The 27,329-nt window shown below is 41.0% G+C and overlaps 1 protein-coding gene and 1 pseudogene across 6 annotated transcripts in view; both read left to right on the top strand.

Annotated features, from left to right (window-relative positions):
- Window positions 1-27,329, top strand: part of Pld5 (phospholipase D family, member 5) — a 355,705-nt gene that overhangs the window by 86,112 nt on the left and 242,264 nt on the right. The window lies entirely within an intron of this gene.
- LOC148001829 (RNA-binding motif protein, Y chromosome pseudogene) lies at window positions 21,035-22,427 on the top strand (annotated as a pseudogene).

The following is a 27,329-nucleotide window of genomic DNA, read 5'->3' as shown; positions in this document are numbered from 1 at the left end:
TGTGTGTACACTAAGTAGCACTAGTAGTAATGTGAAGATTGAATTGCAGGAAATAACACAACAGCAGCACTGCCCAGGCTACACTGGAGCTATTGGAAAATGACATGTTTTGACTTGATCTCCAGAAGTGAGCTGTGACATTGTATGGTAGACTCTAAAAAGAGGCATAACTGGAACACCCACATATAACCCCATATATTCTGGCTTCACTTTTGTTGCTTTCATAAAATACTTTGACTAAAAGTAATTTCAGAAATAAAAGACTTTATTTCATATTATAATTTCAGGATACAGTCTATCACTGTAGGAGAATCCCAAGGCTGGAATGTTATACATCCAGTTACATCACACTCACAGTTACGAACATAAAGAAATCGAAGATCTTAGAAGATGGAAAGATCTCCCATGCTCATGGATTGGCAGGATTAATATAGTAAAAATGGCCATCTTGCCAAAAGCAATCTACAGAGTCAATGCAATCCCCATTAAAATGCCAATTCAATTCTTCATAGAGATAGAAAGAGCAATTTGTAAATTCATTTGGAGTAACAAAAATCACAGGATAGCAATAACTATTCTCAGCAATAAAAGAACTGGGGGAATCGCCATCCCTAACCTCAACCTTTATTACAGTGCAATCATGATAAAAACTGTATGATATTGGTACAGAGACAGGCAGGTAGATCAATGGAATAAAATTGTAGACCCAGAAATGAACCCACACACCTATGGTCACTTGATCTTTGACAAAGGAACTAAAACCATCCAATAGAAAAAGGACAGCATTTTCAACAAATGGTGCTGGTTCAACTGGCGGTCAGCATGTAGAAGAATGCAAATCGATCCATTCTTATCTCCTTGTACAAAGCTCAAGTCCAAGTGGATCAAGAATGAATGCATACATTCTCCCTTGCTTGCTTTCTTGAGCTCAACTCAATTTCCTCACTCATATACTGTTGTCTGTGCCTTGGACAGCTTTCCACCCAACCCTACCTGCCCTTGGGGGTTAGGGGCGAGTTGCTGCAGAGTCAAGATCAGACTCCGGGAGCAGGTGAGAAATGCTGCAGCAAGCTCACTGAGCACTGCTGCAAGCTCCTTTAATACCCTTCACCCACGCCCCCATTGGTTCCAATAAAGTATCTATTGTAAACAGCAGTTCCTGATTGGCTGGCATTATTTGCACCAGCAATCCTTGCTCTCTCAGGCAGTCCTCAATTAGATCCTCCTGCAGGAGATGCTTTTGCAGCTGCATGGCCCCCCAGTGTTTAGATAGAGGCAGTCCTGCTGTTTCTGCTACAATATACTGTAGAGAACTCCATGACTAGGGAATGGTGCTACCCACACTGGACTGGGTCTTTTAACATCAATTAACTTAATTAAGACCATTCCTCATAGACATACAAGCAGGCAAACCCAAATGTAGACAAACTCTCTGTCCTATTTAGACTTCTACTGCTGTGAAGAGGCACCATGACCAAGACAATTCTTTTTTTTTTTTTTAGGGTTTTTTTTTCTTTTTTTCTTTTTTTTTTAACATTTTTTTTTATTAACTTGAGTGTTTCTTATTTACATTTCAAGTGTTATTCCCTTTCCCGGTTTCCAGGTTTCCCCCTAATCCCTCCCCCTCCCCTTCTTTATGGGTGTTCCCCTCCCCACCCTCCCCCCATTACTGCCCTCCCCCCAACAATCACGTTCACTGGGGGTTCAGTCTTAGCAGGACCAAGGGCTTCCCCTTCCACTGGTGATCTTACTAGAGTATTCATTGCTACCTATGAGGTCAGAGTCCAGGGTCAGTCCATGTATAGTCTTTAGGTAGTGGCTTAGTCCCTGGAAGCTCTGGTTGATTGGCATTGTTGTTCATAAGGGGTATCTAGCTCCTTCAAGCTCTTCCAGTTCTTTCTCTGATTCCTTCAACAGGGGTCCCGTTCTCAGTTCAGTGGTTTGCTGCTGGCATTCGCCTCTGTATTTGCTGTATTCTGGCTGTGTCTCTCAGGAGCGATCTACATCCGGCTCCTGTCGGCCTGCACTTCTTTGCTGCATTCATCTTGTCTAATTGGATGGCTGTATATGCATGGGCCACATGTGGGGCAGGCTCTGAATGGTGTTCCTTCTGTGTCTGTTTTAATCTTTGCCTCTCTATTCCCTGCCAAGGGTATTCTTGTTCCCCTTTTAAAGAAGGAGTGAAGCATTCACATTTTGATCATCCATCTTGAGTTTCATTTGTTCTAGGCATCTAGGGTAATTCAAGCATTTGGGCTAATAGCCACTTATCAGTGAGTGCATACCATGTATGTCTTTCTGTGTTTGGGTTAGCTCACTCAGGATGATATTTTCCAGTTCCAAGACAATTCTTATAAGAAAAACATTTAATTAGAGGCTTGTTTACAGTTTTAGAGGATTAATCCATTATCATGGCAAGGAACATAGTAGCAGAAAAGAAGACATGGTGCTGGAGTGGTATCTGAGAGATTTATATCCTGAACCACCGACCGAGGTAGAGACACTGGATCATATGTAATCCTTCCAAGTGGTTCACCAACTGGGAACCAGACATGCAAATATGTGAGCCTATAAGGACCATTCTCATTTAAACCACCATCTTTGCTCCTTAGCCCCCATCGGCTTTTAGCCATGTCATAATGCAAAATGCATTCAATCCAATTTCAAGACTTTCCATAGTCTTTCTGACAGGCCTTCTTTACAGTTTTCATTCAAACCAGTATACTGTCATTAACACTCTCTTCTCAGGTATTCCAAGATTGTGTCAAATAAGCAAAGCTAACCATTATTATATTCACCCTAGGAATTTAGTTTTGATGACCTATGCAATTTGTGCTGTCATTACTAGGTGTCCAAACTTTATAAGCATAGGCTATGTGTATATGCTATCCACCTTATTTTATTTTATTTTATTTATAACAAGGTCTCACGTTGGCCTGGAGCTTACCCAGTAAGCCAGTCTTTCAAAGCTGCATGGAGTTTGCTGATCCTTCACAACATGCTTAGATCCATGAAGCCCGTGCTTCATCTGAAGCTTCAGATAGCCTCCTAGTAGAGTGCTCCAATTCCCAGGATCCCTGGATGGTACATAGGCCACTGCTTTTGCTCATCACATGACTGTTTAGTGTTATAACCCAAGGAATTTCTCTCAATTCTCTTAATTTCCAGGTTCATTTCTCGGAATATGTATATTTGTTTCCAGATTCAAAGTCTTATGTTACCCAGGCTGGCCTTGTACAGGCTAGGTAGCTCAAGATGACCTTGAACTCTTGATCCTTCTGTCTCTACCTTCCATGTGCTGAGATCACAGGTATATAACAACATATCTGGCTCATTGGGATAGTCGTTATATGTGATGGAGAGATACTTGACAGCACAATGGTAGACAGGCAACAGTGCAATTGAACCAATGTCCAAACTACAGGATTTATTTGTTTCTTCAAAAGTTGAAGAATAAGACAATTACAAGACACACTGCCAGTTAGGACTGAAAACAAATGACACTTGACCTTTTACTTGGGTCCCCAAGCCCCCAAAGTGGGTCTGTTCTAAAAAACAAGTCAATAACCCATCAAAACTCCTTGTAATTAGCTTGTATTTCTAGGGTGACAGTCTTTATTTTTGTTTTATTTGGTTTTTTTTGTATTAAAAGCTTTTATTGTCTGTGTGCTTGAGCTATTGTATTTAAAAATTAACGTGGTGTCATTTAAAGGTTCATCTAATTTTTAAAAGTAAATCCTTAACTAGGAAAAACAAGAGAATAATTACATATTAAAATAATTGTTAATGGAGAATTTCCCAGGTAAACATTCATGACTAGTTGTGGGCATTGGAAGTAGCAAACATGGAAATGGCCATTATCCATGGATCTTTCAACAGGGAAGAAATTAAAGGATAAAAAATAATCCCTGAGAAAGAATGTTTAAATTAGATTTAAAAAAAAAAACAACTTTACGTAGACTATTGGAGAGCATATAGCGGTTGAATGTGTTTGAGTAGATGAAGGATATAGACTAGACCTAGTGACTAATAGGTTTGATGTTACCATAAACTGTGAGAGGATTTGGATTTGATCATCTCCTTATGGGTCTCCTGGTTCCCCTCATCACTATATCTGAAGTCCATCCATTAGGTCCCTCCTGTGCCCTCAATGTGTTGGTGACTGTCCATCTCACTCAGAATGAACAGTGTTTGGCTTCCAGTTACCATTATCTCCATATTCTGACTATCATTCCTTACTCCCTGACCTCACTTCCTGTTTTTCTCTCCCCTGTTAATCTGTGTTGGTCATGGTGACCTTATGTCCCTCCTCAGTAACTGTAATATCCCTGGGACCTTTACAGATATTCTACCTTCTCTGAAGAAAGATGCCCTTCCAGTGTCTGCGTGATCCACTCTTGAGGTCATTACTGATGTGCCTATAGGTAGGGTGAGCCTCTTTATGCCCACACCAAACCATTCCTGTGGATACAACTGGAAACGATCATATCAAGGGAAAGTCTGAGAAAGTTTCAGAGAGTGACATTTGTTACTTCACTTGTGTTTCCTAGATTTTACAGAGCTATGTAAGGTTGTTTATGAATATATGAACAAGAGCAAAAGTGATACCATGTAAAGGCACAAGGAACCAATGGTGTGATTTAAGGGAGGAGCATGTTCAATACGCAATATAGGTACATGAAAAAAAAATTAAGGAGGCTCCAGACCATGTAACTGGTAATTGAAAGAGTTTATCCTCTGCCTAAAAATGTCATTGTTGTGTCAAATTGTATTTACATTCTATTCAGTGAATGTTTAGGGGTATTTCAGATGTATACTATGTCACCCGATGCTTTGAAAAAGAAAAGCATGATGGCTTTTCCCATACTTTGTTTTAGTTTGTTAAATCTTTCCCAGCATAATCTGACACAGTGTCGTTTTTCTGGACACTGGTTTGTTTTATGACATTATCAATGAAATAGAAAATCCTTCAAAGCAAAGACATGTTTCCTGAAGTAGCAAGTTCTCAGGTTATGAATAGGGATACATTCAGTTGAATGAATGAAAGAAAGAAAGAAAGGAAGAAAGAAAGGAAGAAAGAAAGAAAGAAAGAAAGAAAGAAAGAAAGAAAGAGAGAAAGAAAGAAAGAACAAACGAATGATAGAACCTTCAAAATAGTAACAGGAAAACTAGGACACAGAGAAGTTGTTTAGATCACACTGTTTTCATAAGAAGGGGAACCAAGCTTGTGCCCTCTCTATCTTAGCAGGAAAATGACTTCCTGGGGGCACACAACAGTCTAGAAAGAACTGCTGAAAGAGGAGACAATCTTGGCGGGGGATGTAGCCATATTCACTAAACATCGCACACCTTTTAGAACCACATGACACACCCTGCCATGAGGACACCAAGGGAACAGATTAAGCACAGTTTAACTCTAAAGCACTCTATTAGCAGAAGCCAGGGTGTTTGAGTCCCTTCAGGAAACCAGTTTGTGTCACTCATTCTTGAAGAACCCCTGAACTCTTCATTGCTTTGCGTTTGTGTGTGTGTGTATGTGGGGGGGGGGTTGTTCTTTTTATTATAAGAAAAAAATAAAATGATTGACATTTCTGGGTCATTCTGTGCCCTGCCATCTGCCACTGAAGGTTTGAGACCGGGAAGAGATGGGCAGCGAGTCAAGTTGGCACCATCTTGAATGCTATTTCCATCCGTAAACTTGAAGTGCTGTGTTGCAGTCTCATTGTACAGTGCCACCTTTTACAGTCAAAATTTCCTTCTGTCTCATGCACTTTTCTCGCTTCCCGTGGCTTTTCCCCTATGGCCTTCCATTTGGGTGGCTGGCATTAAGAATACTCTTGGGAGGAGTGACCAAAGATGATCTGGAGGCTGTCTTTGTCAGCCCTGTCCCATCCCTTGCTGGGCTTCACTCCTGTGACCTCAAACACTCGGCAGCCAGCCAGGCAGTCTGCCTAGACATCTTCCCGAGCAAACCTCGGAATAAGGTGCATGGTATTCACTTCTTTGTAGTTATGTCTCAGCCTGAATGTCTGAAAAGAAAAGTCCCAAAAGCCATCAGGGGGGCCAGCTAGATGGCTTAACAGCTAAAGGAGCTGGCTTAGTGAGCTAAGTTCTCTCCCCTAGATCCACATGTAGAAGAAGAGAATTGATTACAGAAAGCTGTCCTCTGTCTCCCCAACACGTGCTATGGCATGCACATAGATGCATTAAGAGTTTCCATTTCTGCAAATGGCAGGTTTCTAAAGCTACACTCCCTTTATGAGCACAGGGTAAAATGGTGAATAAAGAACTCTATGGACAGATGAGTCCTTGAACAGATGAGGGGTCCCCTACCCCAGAGCATTTCTCCTGCCTTTGTTTGCAATGAACTCTTTTTCTCCCTTGGTTTCGATCCACCTCCTTCTAAGACACACTCTTGGTGGTGTTGGAATTTCCATAAATGTTTTTTTTCTATTCTGCTTCCCCTTGTCCTGCCCAATGATCTCTGAGAGCTTTGAGCTTTTGTGCTTATGTGGTAAGTTAAAAGCGGAGAACACAAAACAAAAATATTACAGTGTAAATTATCACCATAGTGTCCCTCCAGACTCCCTGCACAAAGCAATAGACGGTGCCCCAGTTGTGATAGTACACACCTGTCATCCCACCACTTAGGAGTGGAGAGAGGAGAATCATGAATTCAAAGCCTGCTTTGATCACATGACAAATAAATAAATAAATAAATAAATAAATAAATAAATAAATAAATAAATAAATAAAACAAACCCCACTTATATTATCCCAATTTATGGGATACCCCATAAGCTTGTATGGTTGTGCCCATCTATAACCCCAGCATTTAGGAGGTAGATCGGGTAATGAAGGTCATTCTCTGCAGCATAGTGAGTTTGAGAACAGCCAGATCATATAAATCATGATTGATTACTAATTACAGCTTGTAGTTCCTTCAGTATCCACCACCTTCTTCCGTGTTGCTGGTGGCTTTGGATCATTTCCCTTTAGCTCCTGGATAAGTACACAGATGGTTTTTAGATTCACTTGTGGGATGCCCTGATACTCGCAGACTCACCTCCATAGTTGGTATGAAGATCCCTCAACTTACTTGATTGAATTCTCCAACTTCATGATCTCCTAACACAACCCTGACTCTACAATCTGGTTTTTTATCTTTAGAGATCCAGATAAAACAAAATGAACTACTTAAGACTTTTTCTTTTCAGGCTATTGTAGCCAACATTAGATGAACAGGGAAGGAATATCTCAGAAATAATAGAAGGCTTGATTATTCATATTTGTGATTTCTATGGCTCTGGTGAAAAAAGTCCCATCTGTTAGGAGGCAAATGATGGACAAAGTTCATAATTGCTTTGAATTCCTCTTGCTTTTGTCTCCACTTAAAAGAGTAAGAACAAAATGTATACACAAGCCATAAATGAGAAACAGCAGGGCCGTGTTGTGTAAGACTGGTACCATTCAAACCCACTCTGTCCACTGAGATCCAGAGAATCTGAGTTCAGAGGAGCTTAGTGGAGAGATTCTGTTACCACAGGGAACTGATTCAGTTCATGCCTTAGATCTCTGCTAAACATAACTCAAGAGCATCACTTTTTTTTATTTAAAAGAGATCCTGTTATGAAACATAATATTGCAGGGGCAGGGGAGTACCTGGAGGGCCAATACAATGTCGCCTCCCCTAAGAAATCACTCCATGCAACAGACCTGGTATAAAAGGGGATTATTTGAGGGGAGTGAGGGCTGGAAAAGAGGTAGAAGCAGACAGACAGGAGCAGAGCCATGAGGGCAGAGAGCAGGTGACAACGTAGAACAGAAAAGGAGGAGAGGGAGAGGGAGAGAGGGAGAGAAGGGGAGAGAGGGAGAGAGAGAGAGAGAGAGAGAGAGAGAGAGAGAGAGAGAGAGAGAGAGAGAGAGAGTGAACATCATCTGGAATGGTGAGTATCCCTTATCTGATGTGGCCCTCACCTGGCCACAACAGGTAAGGTTGGCAGATGGTAACTTAAGCCATTGCTAGATCCCTGGGAGGAGCCTAGTGGAATCACCTGCAAGCCAAAAGACCCTGTATGAATGTTCTCTCCAGACATTTGTGTTCTTCCAAGAGAATGCATTGATCCAGACTTAGTTATTTTTTAGTTGATCAATCTTTTTATGTGAGAATATCACATATAAGTATAGTGCATTCTGATGGCTATCTCTCTGTTAAGCTTTCTTCCCTTCCTCCTAACTGTCTCTTTCCCTCAACCATGACTTTGGCTTTGTTTTGTGACCCAATCAGTTAAACTAGTGTCATTTGTATGACAAGTGGTTTGGAACCATTTTCTGAAGCATATACTTTACATGACTTTACATAGCAATATTTAAATGAAAATGCATTTCTTTAGAAAAACTGGAATTATTTTTTAATAAACATTTTCTAATAGATTAGTGAATTTGGAGCTCTGTAGCTCAAACCCAAGGTCTCAAGCTAAGGAAACATCCTACAACTGGGCTGTACCCCAGTCAGTCATTTCCTGGTTTGTTTTTCTGTGTATCCTCTGCTGCTTGGAGTGGGGTTTCTTTTTAGTCTTTGAAAATTTTCATGAATTCCTTTGTAGAGATTTCATGCATTCCTATGGTATTTATTACAAGTTAACTGAAGGGTTTGTTAGTATCAAAAATTGTTCTTCTGTGATTTAGTCCTCTGATTATTGCTCTTATCTAGAAATATGATAGAATGTTCCAGCTTCACATGGTGATGCACACCTTTAATCCCAGTACTTAGGAGGCAGAGGCAAGTGGGTCTGTGAGCCGAGGCCAGCCTGATCTACAGAGTGAGTTCCAGGACAGCCAGAATGAAATAGTGAGACCCTGTTTCAAGAACAAAATGAAATAGTTCCACCTAGATTTTTATAAGTATTAGTGATTCATGATAGAAGACACTGACTTTTTTCCCCACGATTAGATCACCACTAAAGAATGATTTTGTTTCCTTCCAACTCCCGTATTTTTCCTCACTTTAATACAACCAGCAATATTAGTATAAAGCTGGGTAGAAAAATGATTGTGCATACTCCTTTATAATCTCTAAATACAGATGAACACTATCAACATTCATCATTATGTAAAATTTTGGAAATAATGTCAAGTAAATTTAATGACAAAAACAAAGAATACCACCTACAATTCCACTAGCCAAAGATAAATCACAATTTAATACTTTTCAATCTTTATAATTAAAAAATTTCTAACCATACTCCATTGTGTAGCCTAATTTTTATAAACAAACACATGCAATTGTAAACTAGGATCCTCACATGAGAGAAACTGTGATGTTTGTACTTAGTTCACACAGTTTATGCTTAATGGAGGGTGACGGTTTTATGAGATGAAAAGGGTTCATGGATGGTGGTGACAGTTATACAACACTGCAGGCATATTTAATGACATTGCGTGACACTTGTCAAATGGTCATGATTGGGTAATGTATGTTGTATGTGTTTTACCACATTTTAGAAAAGTGTTGGAAACATGTGTAATGATTTCGTGCTTAGACATAAAGCTGTGGTTGGCTTCCAGAAGCATATAGCTCAGGATCAGATCTTTCTTCACAGTGCAAAATGAAAGGAATGCCAGGCACCCATTTCCAAGTACCCCCCAACACCACACACACACACACACACACACACACACACACACAAGGCTTTCTGGGAAATGCACTGTCAGAACTCATTTTGACTTGGCGATTGTTGAGGGCAAGTGCTGGGGACACAGCATGTAACTCCTAAGCTGAGCAAGCAGGTTAAGCCTTTGTTGGGACTACGTCCATCAGCTGGGTTTCAGGCTGCAGACATAGGACGTGGCTCTGCATCAGGAAGGAACGACTTACCTTTATATAGGGAAGAGCGGATTGCCTATGAAGATAAACAAAGCAGGCATTAGGAACAAGATTGGGGTGGAATAAGGATTAGCACTGATGGCCCATGGTCATTTCTGGGTGCTATGGACTTGAATGTTGGTGCCCCCAAATTTTTATATTAGGACTCTTAAGACACAGGGCTGTTGAGGGATCATAAGGTTCAAATGATGTCATCAGAGTGGGTCCCACGATTAGAGGAAAAGAGACATATGAGGGCTCATAGAGAAGGTGGCCTTTTGTAAGCCAGGAAGAAGGCCTTACCTAGGCCCTGAATTGACATCCACCTTCCTATTGAATGTTTGATTCCAGAACTATTAGAAATCCATTTCTTGAGGGCTGGAGAGGTGGTGCAGTGATTGAGAGTACATTTTGATCTTGCAGAGGACCTAGGTTTGGGTCTCAAGACCCACATGTTCGCTCCTAACCATCCACAGTGCCAGCTCCAAGGGACCCAATACTCACTTCTGACTTTTGTAGCACCAGACAGGTATACGCATGGTGCAGAGACACGTATGTAGACAAAACACTGTTGCTGCACATAAAATAAACACATCTAAAAGTTAAATTAAATGTTTAAAAAAAAGTCCATTTACCGTTGTCTAGGCAACCTTCACTTGTCCCAGGATGAAGGCTTTCTCTTTAGCACAATGCACTGTGCTTGGACCTAAGTGATGGTGCCAAGAGATCATGGACACAAACCTCTGAAGCCAAACCTTTCCCTACATTAACTTGATTCTCTCTGGTGTTCTGTTACAGTAACACAATCATAACAGAATCTTCCCTTTCTTCCTCCTCCACTGCTGCCACTTCAGATGATGTCCCTTTGCTCTAGAAGTCCAAGCAGAAGACGACATCTTGGATGTCATGTGCTGAGCTTGAAATCCCTGTAAGGTTCTGAAAACTATATACAATACCAGTATTTTTTTTGGATGTAAGAGATTGTAGATTCCAAAGTGGCAAGGACCACTGATCCAGTGTTTAAGCATCATGCCCTAAAGCTTGGCTAGTGGTTTTCTGTGGAAAAGCTAGGCCCTAAAAAGTATTGACTTGTGTATCTTTGGTTGGGGTAGTAAGAAGTCAATGGTGGGGGAGAATCGATTGTCTAGAAAAACTCCTCATAAGTGAATTGCAAATTTGTCTCAGGAAGAAAAGTTGCATTCATATTATAAATATTTTCACTTGAAGATTGTTGCATAGCTCAGTGTTATTTGAAGGAAGAAAGGGGGTTGGCTATTTTAATCCGCTTACTTGCATTTGGCCTTTTACTTTATGGTCAAATAGTCATGCTGACTTAAACACACAGAAGTGGTGATTACTCTTGATTAGAAAAAGGAAACAACGATTTAGATGCTGTTGGAAATGTACTCTCAACAAAGAGTAAGAAATGGAAATCAGGCAAGCAGTTAAAGTATTTCATGCCGTTTTCCTGCATGGCTGCTGCTCTCTGGAGCCATGTTGATAAACCCGTAAGGAACTGTGCCATTGTTGCTCACAGCTCCTGCTGTTAAACATAGAGGGTTGATTTGCTTTTCTGTGGCTTAAATTATTTCTGGAACGCTTTCTTTCTTACTCCTGAGTTAAATGCAGAAGTTCTCTGCCAAGCCAAAGTCAAATGGCTTCTGGCCGACTTTAAAGTTGGACCAGCATCCAAGGAAATTCCCTTTGGTATGGAGGGTTGTTGGAACGCTCTCAAGATCAGATGTCCCTTTCATTTTAAAGGACAGGTGATGCCTTGTTTCTCACAAGATGAAGGTTTTATTGCTGTCGTTTGATTTTGGTCCTTCAATCTTTAAACTGGAGCTCAGTGTTCAAGAACCAAGACGTCATCAAGACTGAAGGGACTATGAAATACCCTGGCAGAACCATATCCATCTTTAGGGAAGGCTTGGGTTTGAGATAAGCTAAGAATCTATGTTTTGGAATCAGTTAAGGAAGAGTATGGACCCCGATCCTGATTGGTTGAATGATTGTTCTTTCTTTTGTTCCATGTGTGCCTGTGTCTATTATCAGCGTGCTATAATTTAATCTTTACTGTCCTCCCAAGCCCACATTATACTTGGTCTCCAGCCTGGTAGGGATAAATAAATAAATACATACATACATAGATAAATAGATGAATGAATGAATGGCAGGGATCCATAAGAGATGGGTCCTAGTGGGAAGAAGATAGTTCACTGGAACATTCCCCCAAAAAGGATATCAGGAGTGTGGCCCCTTCTCTTTCTTCTTCATCTATTTTCCCTCTCTATCATGATGTACTGTTCTTAGACTCAAAGCAATGGGGCCACGTGACCATGAACAGAAACCTCTGAGAGCAAATCTTTCCCCACATTAAGTTCATTCTCTCTGGTGTCCCATCATAGTAGCTTGATCACCAAGACCTCTCCGTATTTCCCCTGCACTTTTCACGGCTGCTACTTCCAATCACAGAGTCAGTACAATGTAAACTTTATTCTACGAGGGCACGTGTCTCAGTATAAAGCCATAGTGGGAGGTTATGAAGCTCTAAGTAAACAATCTGGGGAACTCTGTGTCACGGAAGAAGCCGATCAGGTTAACTATGATGTTGAATGAATAAATAGCCTGCAGCTGAGAGCTGAGACGACAGAGACTGTGTCACACCCCCGAATTCGAGAGACAAGCTGACATTTTGCAGAGATAGCTGACTTGCTTCAAAACTGGGCCAAGGTGCTCCTATTTCGGAACGGAAGCAGCCATCCCCACTTCTGACTACTCAATAGAAACTCTACCTACTAAGATAATTTTTGTTTGAGAGTAAATATTGGAAGAGCAGTTGGGTAATTTTTTTTTCTAACCAAAAAAATAAATACTTTCTCCACCTAGAGCAAAACTGTGAGAGTCCGCAATTGGTTTATAAGCCGAGACATTGGAAGGCGGGCTAGCAAGCAGTCTCAGCCTTCTCTGTGTCTACAGCGGATTTCAGCCATGAGCATTTTCATTTACTTTACAAGCTCACTGTATTAGGGAATCTAAAATAGCCCCTCGGAGGTTTTGATGGCACCTTCCCTAAGCATCTTCCCCTAAGCATCTGTTAGAATTCCTTATGCCTGCTTCAAGTGGAGACAAAGGGGACACGGATTATCACAGAATTGGTGTTGGAAGTTTCTGAGCAACTCCTAGGGTCAAGTGGCTTCCATATTAGTTCAGAAGAAATTCACTTGGGGTTCAGAACAGTTTTCATCTAATTACATTCTTCTTGGTCTTCCCATCTTTTCAACTTTTCTTGTCATTTAGATATTTTTATTAATTTATTTATTCTCTTTACATCCTGACATGAGCCCCCCGTCTCCTTCCAGTACCCCCTCACACAGATCATCACCTGTTACCCCCTCCCCTTCTCTTCTGAGAAGGGGGACCCCGCAGGATAACAGCCACCCCTCCCCCCATGTTCACCAAGTCACTGCAGCTTTGTGAGTGGCCACCCAATAAGGAGTCATGGCCCACAGTATAGGAAGCTGTGATTTACAGGCTGGAGGGTAGCTCAGCTGGTATGGAGCTTGCCGCACAAGAAGACTTGAGTTCCATCTCCAGAACACACATAAGAGACCAGATGTGATAACAGGCCCTTATTATACCATTTCTTGGTAGATATGTGTACACACACACACACACACACACACACACACACACACACACACTTGTGCAGGGAGAGAGACGCAGGCAGGCAGGCAGGCAGGCAGACAGAGACAATGAGAGGCAGAGACAGAAATTTGGATATTATGGCATTTCCTCCTAATCAAAATATAAAGAAAGTAACTAAGTTGGGGGACTTTATTTGGCAACAGCAATAATTCAGCCATCAGTGACATTTAGAATAGATGCTGTCATCTGCAGTGAGACTTTTGATCCTCCTGATACTTAGTGGACAATGACTGTAGTGTACAATCCTGTGTTCACTAGGATGCGTTTCAGCCACTCCCGAATAGCAGTGATTTAGAGATTTTGTCTGTTTTGTTCGTTTGTTTGTTTGGAGTTTTTGTTGTTTTTTGTTTTTTGTCTCTACCGAAGTTCAACCCATGTGGCCCATTGTCTGAACAGTGATGCAGGAGCCATCCACCTTGTTTTATCACCTTCATTTTGTGGCTCATAGATACCGAAGTTCATTAACTCAAGCTGTGGAACCATGGAAAAATGATTCCTACTGGCTGGGTTGGAGAATTGGAGCTGTGTGACTTTTGCTCACATCCCATTGGCTGAAACTCATGCACAGGGCCACACCCACCTACCAGGAAGGCTGGAGATGCAGCTCAACTGAATTCTCCAAACAAACAAACAAACAACAAAATAAACCCAAACTTCTCTTTCCTAATACTCTAACAGCAGATTTATATAATCTTTGTTGTTCCTGCTGCAGCTTTTATTGCCTTTTCCAAGTTTTAAATAGAAGGTCCTGTCACATTTATGCTTAATTTAAAATAGAGAAATATTTAGTGAAGTTTTTAGCTGTGTAGGCAGGAAGCAAGGGAGGAAGGAAGGGAGAGAGAAGTGTGTGGGGAGTGAGAGTGAAAGAAATAAAGGGGAGAGAGATCAAGGGAGAGAGGGGTAGGGAGGGAGAGAGGGAATGACACACAGAGGCAGAGTGGAGGTGAGAGGGAGAAGGAGGGAGGGGCAAGGGAGAGGGACAGGAACACACACACACACACACACACAGAGAGAGAGAGAGAGAGAGAGAGAGAGAGAGAGAGAGAGAGAATATGAGATATGTGTGTGTGTGTGTGTGTGTGTGTGTGTGTGTGTAAGGTACTATACAAATACCCCAGCAATGTATTTCCATACCTTATAAAAGGCAGTTTTTTTTTTTTGTCACTGAGTAAAGCAATAGCTTTGTGTCTGAGAGAAGGAACTCACTTCAAGGACAGTTTCCAGATATGGAGGAAAGGACTTGATTTTTTTATTTATTTTATTTATTTATTTTTTTTTTGTAGATCTGAGGTTTCAGGAAAAGAGGAGTCAAAGATCATTCTGATTTTCCCCTTAGAAAGCAACGGCATTTAGAATAAAGTTTGAGAAGATGACAAGAGGGATGAACTCAGTTCTATCCATGAACTGTGTGGTAGCCAGAGGGAGGGAATGTTCTGGAAACAATTGGAAGTTACATCTGTAATTGAGAGAAGACTCGGGGTTTGGCCATTGCCTATCAGCCAGGTCTTCGAAGTCATGGGATCAGCTTAGCTTATCCAGAAAAGTGCAGAAGAAAAGTCCGGGCGGTGGGGTGTCTGTTAGGGGCCTCAAGCAGGCTAGTGGCTAAGAACCCTGGCTTAACATTTAGAAAATACTCGAGTGGTTATCATTAGGACAGGTAGGGCAGAAGTTGGATTGAAGTGGGTTAAAAGTGGAAAATAAGTTAAAAATGAAGTGGAAGATTAGTCTCTGGATAATGATAGATAGATAGATAGATAGATAGATAGATAGATAGATAGATAGATAGATAGATAGATAGATAGGATGGATGGATGGATGGATGGATGGATAGATGATAGGTAGAACATGTACTATATTCATTTACTTATTCTGTATATATGTGATGTGAATATGTACCACAGCATCTGAGTGGAGGTCAAAAGACAACTTTTAGGATTTAGTTCTCTTCTTCCACCCCTAGGGCCTGGACATCAAATCCAACCACACTGGGGCAAGCGCCCCTACAGGCTGAGCCATTTGGGCAGAAAGCAGTATCTATAGAGGAGACCCACATATGAATCTCACTCTCACACCCATGACCCACCCCCCCAAGCAAATGCAGAGCAGAGGAAAAGGACCCTGGCCAGCAGCGCTATTGTCACTGTGATGACATCGTTTTTGCCTGTCATGTGTTGAGTTGAACATCCCAAGGAGTTGTCTGGCACCTGTGTCATTCAAAAGCGGGTGCTGGAGCTTCACCTGCACAGTGAGGATCTATCAGATGATGCTGGAGGTGAGAGGGAAAAGCATTTCACTTCTGTGATAAATGACCTCCCTTCTGGCACCACTCTACCCATAGTCATTGAGTTCTCCAGTGCTGGGTAGAATGTCCCACCAGACAGCCCAGGTGAAGCAGCAAGCCAGAGAGCGCCTTACTCATGGAGTCTAGCCTTCCTAATAATGGTGGGTGGACATGGCAGCGTGTGGTAGCAAACTTTCTGATAGGAGCATTTGCCCAGCATGTGCCACTGATGTGAGCTGCTGGGCACAAGGCTGAGTAGTTCATTCCCCTTGTATAAATGAAGAGGTTACAGGTCAAATAGCCTAAGAGTCTCCGGGGTCACCAGTAAGTCTCCAGTGTCTGAATATGAAGGTAACTGAGAATGCATCTCGTGGAGCTGTTTGGTCAAAGTATTCTGTCCTCCCAGAAATGAGACTTTGTCCGCTCTGCCATGTGTCACTGTGACCTCACTTCTCCCATATCACCCTTGGGCTCTGCTGAGATGTCATCCTATTTCTCACTTTTCTGATGCATTTGCTTTTATCATCTGCTATCCCCAGGTATATATACATATATGCATACATATACGTACATGTATGTGGATACATATACACATAAATGCACATGCACATACATATATGTATACATATATTTACACATATAGACATACATACATATATCTAAATGCAAGTATATGTGTGCAAGCTGAAATCCAGCAATTTCTAGGAACTTTACCTAATAATGACTTACTATACTTATTCTTCTAGTACAAAAATGTTTTTTCAATCATCCTTTATGTTGAGGTAGAATTTTCTCCCCTAACATAGGATGATGACCCAAAAGCCAGCATGGTCTGGAAGCAGCTTTGAGGTAAATGGACATACCAGCCCAAAATGTCTTGCTATGCACTTCGCAGTTTGCTTTCCGGCAGATGTTTGCCCTTCTCTGTGCCTCCTCTCCTGCCCTTCCTCTTCATGGTAAATATGTAGGGAACAGTATGTGTATATTTAGTGCTTTTCATTTATCTGGGACACAATCCTTTGCATAAAACTAAGCATCCCTAGCAAAAAGGAAACAGACTGTCTCATAAAAATACTTAGAAAGCAGACTGGGGAATGAGGACCTTTTAGAGCCAGATGGAATTAGAATCAGGTCTAAGGGTTGGATCGCAATTCCTTTTTGTATGTCGTGTTATCTTCGGTTGAATTGTATTATGCTTCTGTAAGAAAGATAGGGGAGGTTGTGCTCGAGCAAACAAAGGCAACTCCAAGAAATATGCTGCTAAGCATGTGTATTAATCCCAAGTTACAATGTGAGGAGGAATACCACAGACCTAAATTATCATGGCCAAATGAATTAACAGGAGCAATTGATTAAAGCTAGTGTTTTCATTGTGCACACAGGTTGCTTCCCCCTAAAGGTAGGATCAAGAGATCAACTTTGGATGTAAAGAAGACAAAGTTTTTATAGCTCATTGGTAGGAGGTTTCTAAATGTGGTATCTTGAGGGGAAAAAATTAGGCAAGGTTACAGAAACAGAACATAACAAGGTAGTCATAACAAGGTGGTCATAACAAAATGATAATGGCAAGGTAGTCATAACAACCTTTGAAAACAAAGGTAGGATTGCAAGGTGGCTAATTTTTATTTTTTTAAATTAAGACGTGATGACCATTTTCTGGGCCAGGCAGTGCAGAACCATTTGCAGTTAAAATTACAGGTGAGGCATAGCCCAATCCTTGAGAAACAGAGGATTAATCATAAACAGGAGTGAGCCTACTTCGTCTTTATTATAAGATGGCTTTCCAGCCCAAGATGGGGATGGGCTGGTTCATCGCATGCTGCAGAAAACATTTGCACACATAAGAATTCTTCATTCCATCAGGTTTTTTCCTTCTTTTCTTTAAAACTGGGGCCCTTTAATACTTTCAACATGCATTTGAAAACAACAGCAAGAACAAAATTGCGTATGTGGGAAACTTGCATGTAGCACTCCATCAATAGTAACTAGAACTTGGATCTCTGAGAAACTTCTAGGTGTTCTTGTCTGACACAGTTGCATGACTGTTCATGTGCTAGTTCCCAGTTTTTTTTAACTTCCACATCCTATGATCAAGCTTGGCTAGGATCTGTTTGGCAAATAGAAACTCAGTGCTTCATCGCACCCCATGGGGAGGAATCACGTTCTCATGGAAGCAGTTTCTTCAGCCTTGTTTCCAAAGCCCAACCTGCTACCTGGAATATAATTTACTTATTCAACAAATTGCTAGGAAATGCGTAGGCATTGGTAATACAAAAAGATAAAAACATCTTTATTCTCATACAGCTAAAATCAAATAATGTAAGTATTCCTATTAGCACTGCATACTAAAACCACTAGGCAGAATATATGGGACTGATTTTTTTTCAAGGTCTAACTATGTTCTCTAGGCTAACCTGGAACTTTCAACTTTCCTGCTGCCTCACCCACTGGAGTTCTGGGAATATAAGCATGCCTACCATACCCAACTGGCATTCCTTTAAAATAGGGAGCATTACAATGTTGTGAATATTTATATTTCTGGTTCAACAAATTCCTCACAGCCTGAGGTATATACCCTGACATCCATTTTAGCTGGAATGCTCAGGTAGTTTTGACTGGCAGGTATAATAAGTAGGAGATGAGATTGGGGTGTTTACATAGAAGAGTTGAAGCCCCGGACATGCATCTATCGTGTCTTTCTAATCCTGGAATCATGGTATCCATGTAGAAGAATAAGTCATAAAAGGCATGGGATTTCCCATTGAATTACATCAGGAGAAGTGGGTACCAAGATTATTCATAGCATTAATAATTCCATTTCTATATTGTGAAATCTGCCACTTACATACTTACAGAGTTAAGTTACCCAGGAGTAAGAAGTCAATCATAAAACATCTCGGTTACACTGTAACCTAGATATAGAGTTTGAGGTTGTAAAACTGAAGTGTCACCTCATCCAGGACCCTTTCCCAGCAGTTGAGGAAACATGATATGTGACTGGGACTCTAGAGACTGAAAGCCTGGGTTGGTGCTGTGCTTGGTGGTTTGGTGGTTGTGAGAGCTTGGGAAAATAACTTAATCTCTCTTAATCTCAGTTTTCTCATGGCATGTGATGGATCCAGTTCATGAAGGCTATGTGAGTCTTAATGAGATCATGCACTTAAACTGTTGGGAAGGATGCCAGGTTCCTTGTAATTAACTGCCCAACACAGGTCATTGTGTCTGCAACCTCAGTAGGAAGGCTAGAAACCTTTCTGAAGCAAGAATCAAGAGTCTCACATGCAGTGAATTCAGTGAGGAAATTCTAAACATCCCTGGTATCATCTTATTTCTTGCCTGGGAATCCCTAAGCAAATGCCACTTTTTAATGGGATTTGTTTTTATTACCAGAACATCCCATACGGTAGCTGAAGCAGAAAAGCCTTGGATTAAACTCTGGCTGATATAATTCAACTTTGATACATGGGTGTGAGTTGGACTACTGAAGCTTTTTAAAATGCTACGGGCAAGGACAGGCTCTGAGGACTCATGAACTGCTTTGTACTTCCGCAGTCTGAGCCCGGTATTCCCGGTTGCTTAAAAATCAAATTCAGGAACATACTCAGAGTTCACCATAAACCGACTCTAATATGAGATAGCATCGGTCCCTAACCACCTTGGTGTATAGATCTTGTCTATCTTCCTCTTTCCTTCAGAAGGACCTTGGGAGGCAGAATTAAAGCCTGACTTAGCTCTAACTTGATGGGGATGCCACATCTCTGTACAAAGTCTCACTCACTTAGGGCTTATTTCTAGATCCAGCCCTGGAACTAAGATACTGATTCTTAGTCTAAAAATGTGTAGATTCCAGTGATCCTTTTACAGTTACTACAAATTATTAAACAGTTCTAGCCACAGCCTCTGGGATAAAGAAAATCTCTTTGGGGGACCCTCAGTCAAGAGCGTGCAACCATAGCTTCATAGACAACAGGTGTTGCTTGATGGAGCAGAACACAGGATGTGTGGTAGATGTTGAATTGTCAATGAAACTGAGAAAAGAAGTCATGTGCAAGAAGGCTTCACGGTGCACAGCCACTGTTTCTTAGTCTACCTGGAGCCCTTGACTGGTCAAGTAGCTTGATTCCTGCTCCAAGAAATGCCTGCCTTGCTGAGGTTTCAAAATTATCATCTCTTGGCTCTCCTGGGTTCATTCATCTTTGATAAAACTGCATTTTACTTACATTGAACTGTTGAGGTTGCCTAATTCAGTTCCTTTTCTTAAAGAATGATTTAATTCTTTAAAAATATTATGTCGGATTTCCTTGGAACTGGAGTTACAGGTAGTTGTGACACACTGGTGTGGGTGAACTATGCCCCTCTGCAAGAAGGAAGTCCTCTCAACCTTTGAGCCATCTCTCTGTCCCCAATGTACTTCTCTTGATCGCACCAACCAGTCTCTCTAAATACTATCGTTCTTCAACTTCATTCCCATTGCTTGCTCACTCCTGGGAGATGCTCACTGTGTCTGTCCAATGGCCACTACTTTAACGAGCCCTTTGCTTTTTACCCCAAAGTGAGGTTAAACTCATCATTTCTCATCTAATTTGTGGGAACTCTCTTCTTTCAGTTGTTAAGGTCAAAAACCTCAGAGCTTCGCTTGACTCTGATCTCTGCTCTTGGACTCTAGGCCCTTGTCCATAAATAAATACAGAACTTTTCAAAGCATATTAAATTTTAATAATTTTTTCACAATCTCTAGTGTGATGTCCTACTTAACATTTTTTCTGCTTGTCTCCCAGACAGAGACAACACCATTCTGTTTCTGCCCTCAGATTCTGTAGAATGGGAGTTGTTAGACTGCCCATTCTTCTGCTAACCAGCTGGGTAAAGGCTAGTGAATCCCCAAAGATAAACCAGGTTCAGCCCTTTGCCAAGTGTTTCCTAGTTCTTATATCAAAGAAAGAAAGAATTCCCAGAAGAGAAAAACAATGGACTGGGAGAAAGTTGGTGAAGGTCTTAGATAAACACTCAAGAGTTGAGTGCAGGCTTTGAAAGAGAGAATCATTTCCTGAAAATTTTCAAAGGATTAGTTTTTAGTTAAGACAGGGAACAGGCAGGACATTTCAGGAATGGAGTGGAATTTTCCCAGAAGAGTGTTTACTTTTTCTTTCTGTCTGGATTGGGTGTGGTGTGATATTGGAGGTATGATGGTAAGTGCTGGTAACTGTTGAGGCATTTCTCCAGCCTCAGCACCAAATTGTCGAAGGTGTACACCTTTAATCCCAGTGCTCAAGAGTCAGGCAGATCTCTATGAGTACTAGACCAGCCTGGTCTACATGGGGAGTCACAGGCCAGCTGAGACTATGTAGTAAGACCCTGGCTCAAAAAAATTAGTTTATTGAGTTAGACGCCACCTTTTGAAGAGAATCTCATGCTACTGCTTCATGCTGAAAGCTCCTTCTATGGTGCTGGCACCCACTTGGTAGAGCAGAAAAAATGGCTCTTCGAGTAACATTTGGGAGATTTGGACCAAGAGCACATGTTATTTTGATGAGAGACCATGAAACTATTAAGTCTAGAGGCTTTGCTTTCATTGACCTTTCAATATCCTGTAGATGTTAGGAATGCTGTCAAAGAAATGAACAGTGTGTCTCTGTATAGAAAAAGAATTAAAGTAGAACAAGTCAGGAGACCATCATTACTTGAAAGTGGTACTAAGTAGAGACCACCACCCTTTTCAAGAACCAGAGGTGCCTCAAGAATTCTGAAATGTGGAAGAGGAGCGAGTAACAGAGCAAGAGGCTGTCCTTCCAGAAGAGATGAGTACCCATTACTAAGTGACGATGGCCATTCTTCTAATGATAGTTGCTCAAGGAGATGTGCATCAACATCTAGAGGATGCTATGACTGTGGCCATTGCTGCTCTTGGGATGAACATGCATCTAAAGTCTTCAGTGATCCTGCTGGCTATTGTGAGGGATGTGATAGAGATTTCTGTGACTATTCAAGTGGACCTTCATACAGAGATACATATGGAAGTTATGGAAGCTTCCATGAGGCACCATCTGCAAGAGGGACTTACAGTGGAAACAACCGTTATGGTGACTATCATAGCTCACGAGGTGAAGCTATGGAGGAAGATGAGAAATTTACTCAGACAGCCGAAGTGACATATATTCAAGTGGCTATGAACATAATGGTAGACAAGAAGAGCTTCCATCTATTGAAAGGGAATACTCTGAGCATGGGGGCAAACAAGAAAGAGGGCATTCACCTATAGATAAGCTGTATAGTGCATCCCGTGAATCATGCAGTAGAAGTTCATGGTTTGGGGGATCCCAGGGAGGTTATGGAGAAAGCAAATATGAAAGTGGAGGCAACCACTAAAAGTCTTACGTTGTGGACCAAACATCATTTCTAAGAAGGAAAATATGGTGTTATTCCTATGTTCTCTGAATGTTAAAATAAATATGTTGATTTAGGAGATAAGGCATATATCAAGTTTTACTGCACTGCCTGAACACTGAAATACAGTGGTTTGGGGGAAAGTGAAATAATAAGTAGCTTTCCACCCATGAGTTCTTCTGGAACGTAAAACAAGAAAGCTTGAACTGTTCAAAAATGATTCCTTGTTAAGTAGGACTTGTTAATGTTAATTAAAGTAGAATTTACCACTAGAGATTAAGTGTCTGCATTGTCAAAAAAAGTCTGTCAATAAATATTAAAATAAACAAACAAGAACAAAACAAAAAATTAATTTCTTAAAGGTGTAAGTTACATTAAATAAATTCACAGACTAACATCAGTAACTCAGGAAATGTTTCATGATATCCATGGTATCGGTGTGATATAATAACGTAAGTCAGCACTGTAAAATAACATTTTTCAAGCAATGACCGGGAAGCCAAATGTTGAACTTCTTAGCAGTAGGTCTCTACAGTAATCATTTTCTAAAGGGTAATTATATTTATTTTGCTGGATTTTAAAGTTCATGTTGTTAGTCAAATGTGTTGGATTCTTATCCTTTCCAAGTACTGATTATAGAGACAGTATTTCCAGACCCTACTTGCATTCAGCCCTCTTAAAGAAGCATCATATTTGCATAGTCTCCACTAACTGACATATGGAATTCTGTACTTCTAACACCCATAGAAAAGTGTGCTTCCCACATTAGCATAGCCTCTTAAATTTTTGAACACTTACTATGGACTGTTTCAAGCATACACAAAAGATAGAAGACTATAGGACTCTATAAAGCACTTTCAAAATGCCATGACACATGAGGGTAACTTCTGTGACTTCTGCTGAATTGTCCACCTTCCTTCTTCCATATCCCAGTTAATAGCAATGGAATGGCTATAGATAGAACATTCCTGTATGTTTATTTTTGCTCAGTCCCCAAAGCACACAGAAAACAACACACAACATTGCCATCAACAAATCACTGAATTTTTAACAGTTGCTGTATTTTTTTTCCTTCAGATACATGGATGTGATGGTTTGTATATGCTTGGTCCAGGGAGTGGCACTATTAGGAGGTGTAGCCCTGTTGGAGTAGGTGTGTCACAATGGGTGTGAGCTTAAGACCCTCATCCTAGCTGCCTAGAAGTTAGTCTTCCACTAGCAGCCTTTGTAGAACTCTCAGCTATGCCTGAACCATGCCTGCCCGGATGCTGCCATGTTCCTATCTTAATGATAATGGACTGAACCTCTGAACCTGTAAGCCAGCCCCAATTAAATGTTGTCCTTTATAAGACTTGCCTTGGTCATGGTGTCTGTTAATAGTAGTAAAACCCTAAGACAATGGGTGTCCAAGTATACGCATAATCAGTTTGATTTGATTTGGGTTTATTTAAAGGCTTTGGGCATTACTTTTTTAAGTTAATTTTGCCTTATGATTGCATAAAGTAAGTCAAACCCATTAAGTACTTTAAAGAAAAGCTATTCTGTGATCATGAGTGAGCCAATGTAGAGCATTCATTCCTTATTAATAGACTTTTAGCTTCACTGTTTATTATGATGATTTAATTACCTTTGGGTCTGATGCATACTGTTTGTTGGGATGGGATTGGGATGGGGGTTGGTAATTTTGTTTGAAGGTAGCGTACCTCCAGCCTGTGGAAACTGCATAGCTCAACAAACTATTGTCCGTGGATGGGTTATTTTCAGTCTTGGACTGATTGCAAATTCATTCATCTTTTTATAATGCAAATTATATATTAACTATCTCACGTAATATGGAACATACTTAATGTGTCTTCCCTCCCACTGGATTATGGGTTTCTCGTGAAATGGAACCTTATTTTATTTGTCCACATTTCCTTGAGCCCAGAACAGAGTGTCACTTGTAATAGGAATTAAACAAAGACAATTTACTAAAAAAAAAAAAAGGAAGAAAGAAAGAAAGAAAAGAAAAAAAGAGAGATCATACTGACAGAAGTCTATAAACATGATTTTGTAATAGGTAATTGAATAAGAACAGCAAAATTAGAAAAACCCAACATATATAAGACGGGGGAAGAAACAGGGTAGCAGGCAGGGGAGAGAGAGAAACTCTGAAAGGTAGAACAGAAGCCAGGGCAAGGATGCTACCAAGTGACAAATCACTTCATACAGAGGATATGGAAGTCTCTCTCAGAAACTATGGGGCTGGAGAGCTGGCTTAGTGGTTAAGAGCACTGTCTGTTCTTCCAGAGGACCCGGTTTCAATTCCCAGCACCCATCTGGTAGCAATTCACAACCATCTGTAACTCCTATTCCAGAGGCTGTTGACGCCATCTTTTGGCCTCCGTGGGTACCAGGCATGCAAACAGTACACAGATATAGAAGCAAACAAAACACCCATATACATAAAATACCAACTTTTTAAAAAGAAATTGTGAGACTTATATCACTAGATATTTCCAGAAAACAATAATAAAAAGTCACCACACTGTGTCACAATGGCTGAGCAAACACAAACATGGCGTCCTGGAGAGGATGCAGAGAAGTTGGTCCCTCACCCATCATTGGTAGATACATAAAATGGAGCAAGCAGGGGCGGGGGATTTAGCTCAGTGGTAGAGCGCTTACCTAGGAAGGGCAAGGCCCTGGGTTCGGTCCCCAGCTCAAAAAAAAAAAAAATGGAGCAACCACTGTAGAAGACACCTTCATAGTTTCTCATAAAACCAAACAATTAACTACCATACAGATCAGCAAGCAGGAAATAAACCAAAGGCCGTGTAGAATGATGTCAACATAAAAATAAGTACTTCTAATTAATTAATTAAGTTTGTTAACAAAGGTTTATGCTGCACAGATCTCTGTTAAATGGATGTGTGTTCCAGTTTGGAAGTCCCCATAGAGAACGCTAATGGGTAACTGAAGTCTCTTTTGTGGGTTACTAAACCAAGGAGATGTCCTGTGTATTTTTCTAGCCTTACTGTTTAATACTTATGATGACATGTTAGAAGATAAAGCCTTTTTAGTGTGAAAACTGTTTTTTTTTTTTTTTATTATCTTGAGTATTTCTTATATACATTTCAAGTGTTATTCCCTTTCCCGGTTTCCGGACAGACATCACCCTCCCCCCTCCCCTTCCTTGTGGGTGTTCCCTTCCCAAACCTCCCCCCATTGCCACCCTCCCCGCATAGTCTAGTTCACTGGGGGTTCAGTCTTAGCAGGACCCAGGGCTTCCCCTTCCACTGGTGCTCTTACTAGGATATTCATTGCTACCTATGGGGACAGAGTCCAGGGTCAGTCCATGTATAGTCTTTAGGTAGTGGCTTAGTCCCTGGAAGCTCTGGTTGCTTGACATTGTTGTACTTTTGGGGTCTCGAGCACCTTCAAGCTCTTCCAGTTCTTTCTCTGATTCCTTCAACGGGGGACCTATTCTCAGTTCAGTGGTTTGCTGCTGGCATTCGCCTCTGTATTTGCTGTATTCTGGCTGTGTCTCTCAGGAGCGATCTACATCCGGCTCCTGTTGGTCTGCACTTCTTTGCTTCATCCATCTTGTCTAATTGGGTGGCTGTATATGTATGGGCCACCTGTGGGGCAGGCTCTGAATGGGTTTCCTTCAGTCTCTGTTTTAATCTTTGCCTCTCCCTTCCCTGCCAAGGGTATTCTTTTTCCTCATTTAAAGAAGGAGTGAAGCATTCACATTTTGATCATCTGTCTTGAGTTTCCTTTGTTCTAGGGATCTAGGGTAATTCAAGCATTTGGGCTAATAGCCACTTATCAATGAGTGCATACCATGTATGTCTTTCTGTGAGTGGGTTAGCTCACTCAGGATGATATTTTCCAGTTCCAACCATTTGCCTACGAATTTCATAAAGTCGTTGTTTTTGATAGCTGAGTAATATTCCATTGTGTAGATGTACCACATTTTCTGTATCCATTCCTCTGTTGAAGGGCATCTGGGTTCTTTCCAGCTTCTGGCTATTATAAATAAGGCTGCGATGAACATAGTGGAGCACGTGTCTCTTTTATATGTTGAGGCATCTTTTGGGTATATGCCCAAGAGAGGTATGGCTGGATCCTCAGGCAGTTCAATGTCCAATTTTCTGAGGAACCTCCAGACTGATTTCCAGAATGGTTTTACCAGTCTGCAATCCCACCAACAATGGAGGAGTGTTCCTCTTTCTCCACATCCTCGCCAGCATCTGCTGTCACCTGAGTTTTTGATCTTAGCCATTCTCACTGGTGTGAGGTGAAATCTCAGGGTTCTTTTGATTTGCATTTCCCTTATGACTAAAGATGTTGAACATTTCTTTAGGTGTTTCTCCGCCATTCGGCATTCCTCAGCTGTGAATTCTTTGTTCAGCTCTGAACCCCATTTTTAATAGGGTTATTTGTTTCCCTGCGGTCTAACTTCTTGAGTTCTTTGTATATTTTGGATATAAGGCCTCTATCTGTTATAGGATTGGTAAAGATCTTTTCCCAATCTGTTGGTTGTCGTTTTGTCCTAACCACAGTGTCCTTTGCCTTACAGAAGCTTTGCAGTTTTATGAGATCCCATTTGTCGATTCTTAATCTTAGAGCATAAGCCATTGGTGTTTTGTTCAGGAAATTTTTTCCAGTGCCCATGTGTTGCAGATGCTTCCCTAGTTTTTCTTCTATTAGTTTGAGTGTGTCTGGTTTGATGTGGAGGTCCTTGATCCACTTGGACTTAAGCTTTGTACAGGGTGATAAGCATGGATCGATCTGCATTCTTCTACATGTTGCCCTCCAGTTGAACCAGCACCATTTGCTGAAAATGCTATCTTTTTTCCATTGGATGGTTTTGGCTCCTTTGTCAAAAATCAAGTGACCATAGGTGTGTGGGTTCATTTCTGGGTCTTCAATTCTATTCCATTGGTCTATCTGTCTGTCTCTGTACCAATACCATGCAGTTTTTATCACTATTGCTCTGTAATACTGCTTGAGTTCAGGGATAGTAATTCCCCCTGAAGTCCTCTTATTGTTGAGGATAGCTTTAGCTATCCTGGGTTTTTTGTTATTCCAGATGAATTTGCAAATTGT

This window comes from Rattus norvegicus, chromosome 13, assembly GCF_021556685.1.
Source record: "Rattus norvegicus strain SHRSP/BbbUtx chromosome 13, alternate assembly SHRSP_T2T, whole genome shotgun sequence".
NCBI classification, from domain to species: domain Eukaryota; kingdom Metazoa; phylum Chordata; class Mammalia; order Rodentia; family Muridae; genus Rattus; species Rattus norvegicus.
Note: the sequence above shows the minus strand (reverse complement) of the source record. Positions and strands in the feature narration are given on the sequence as shown.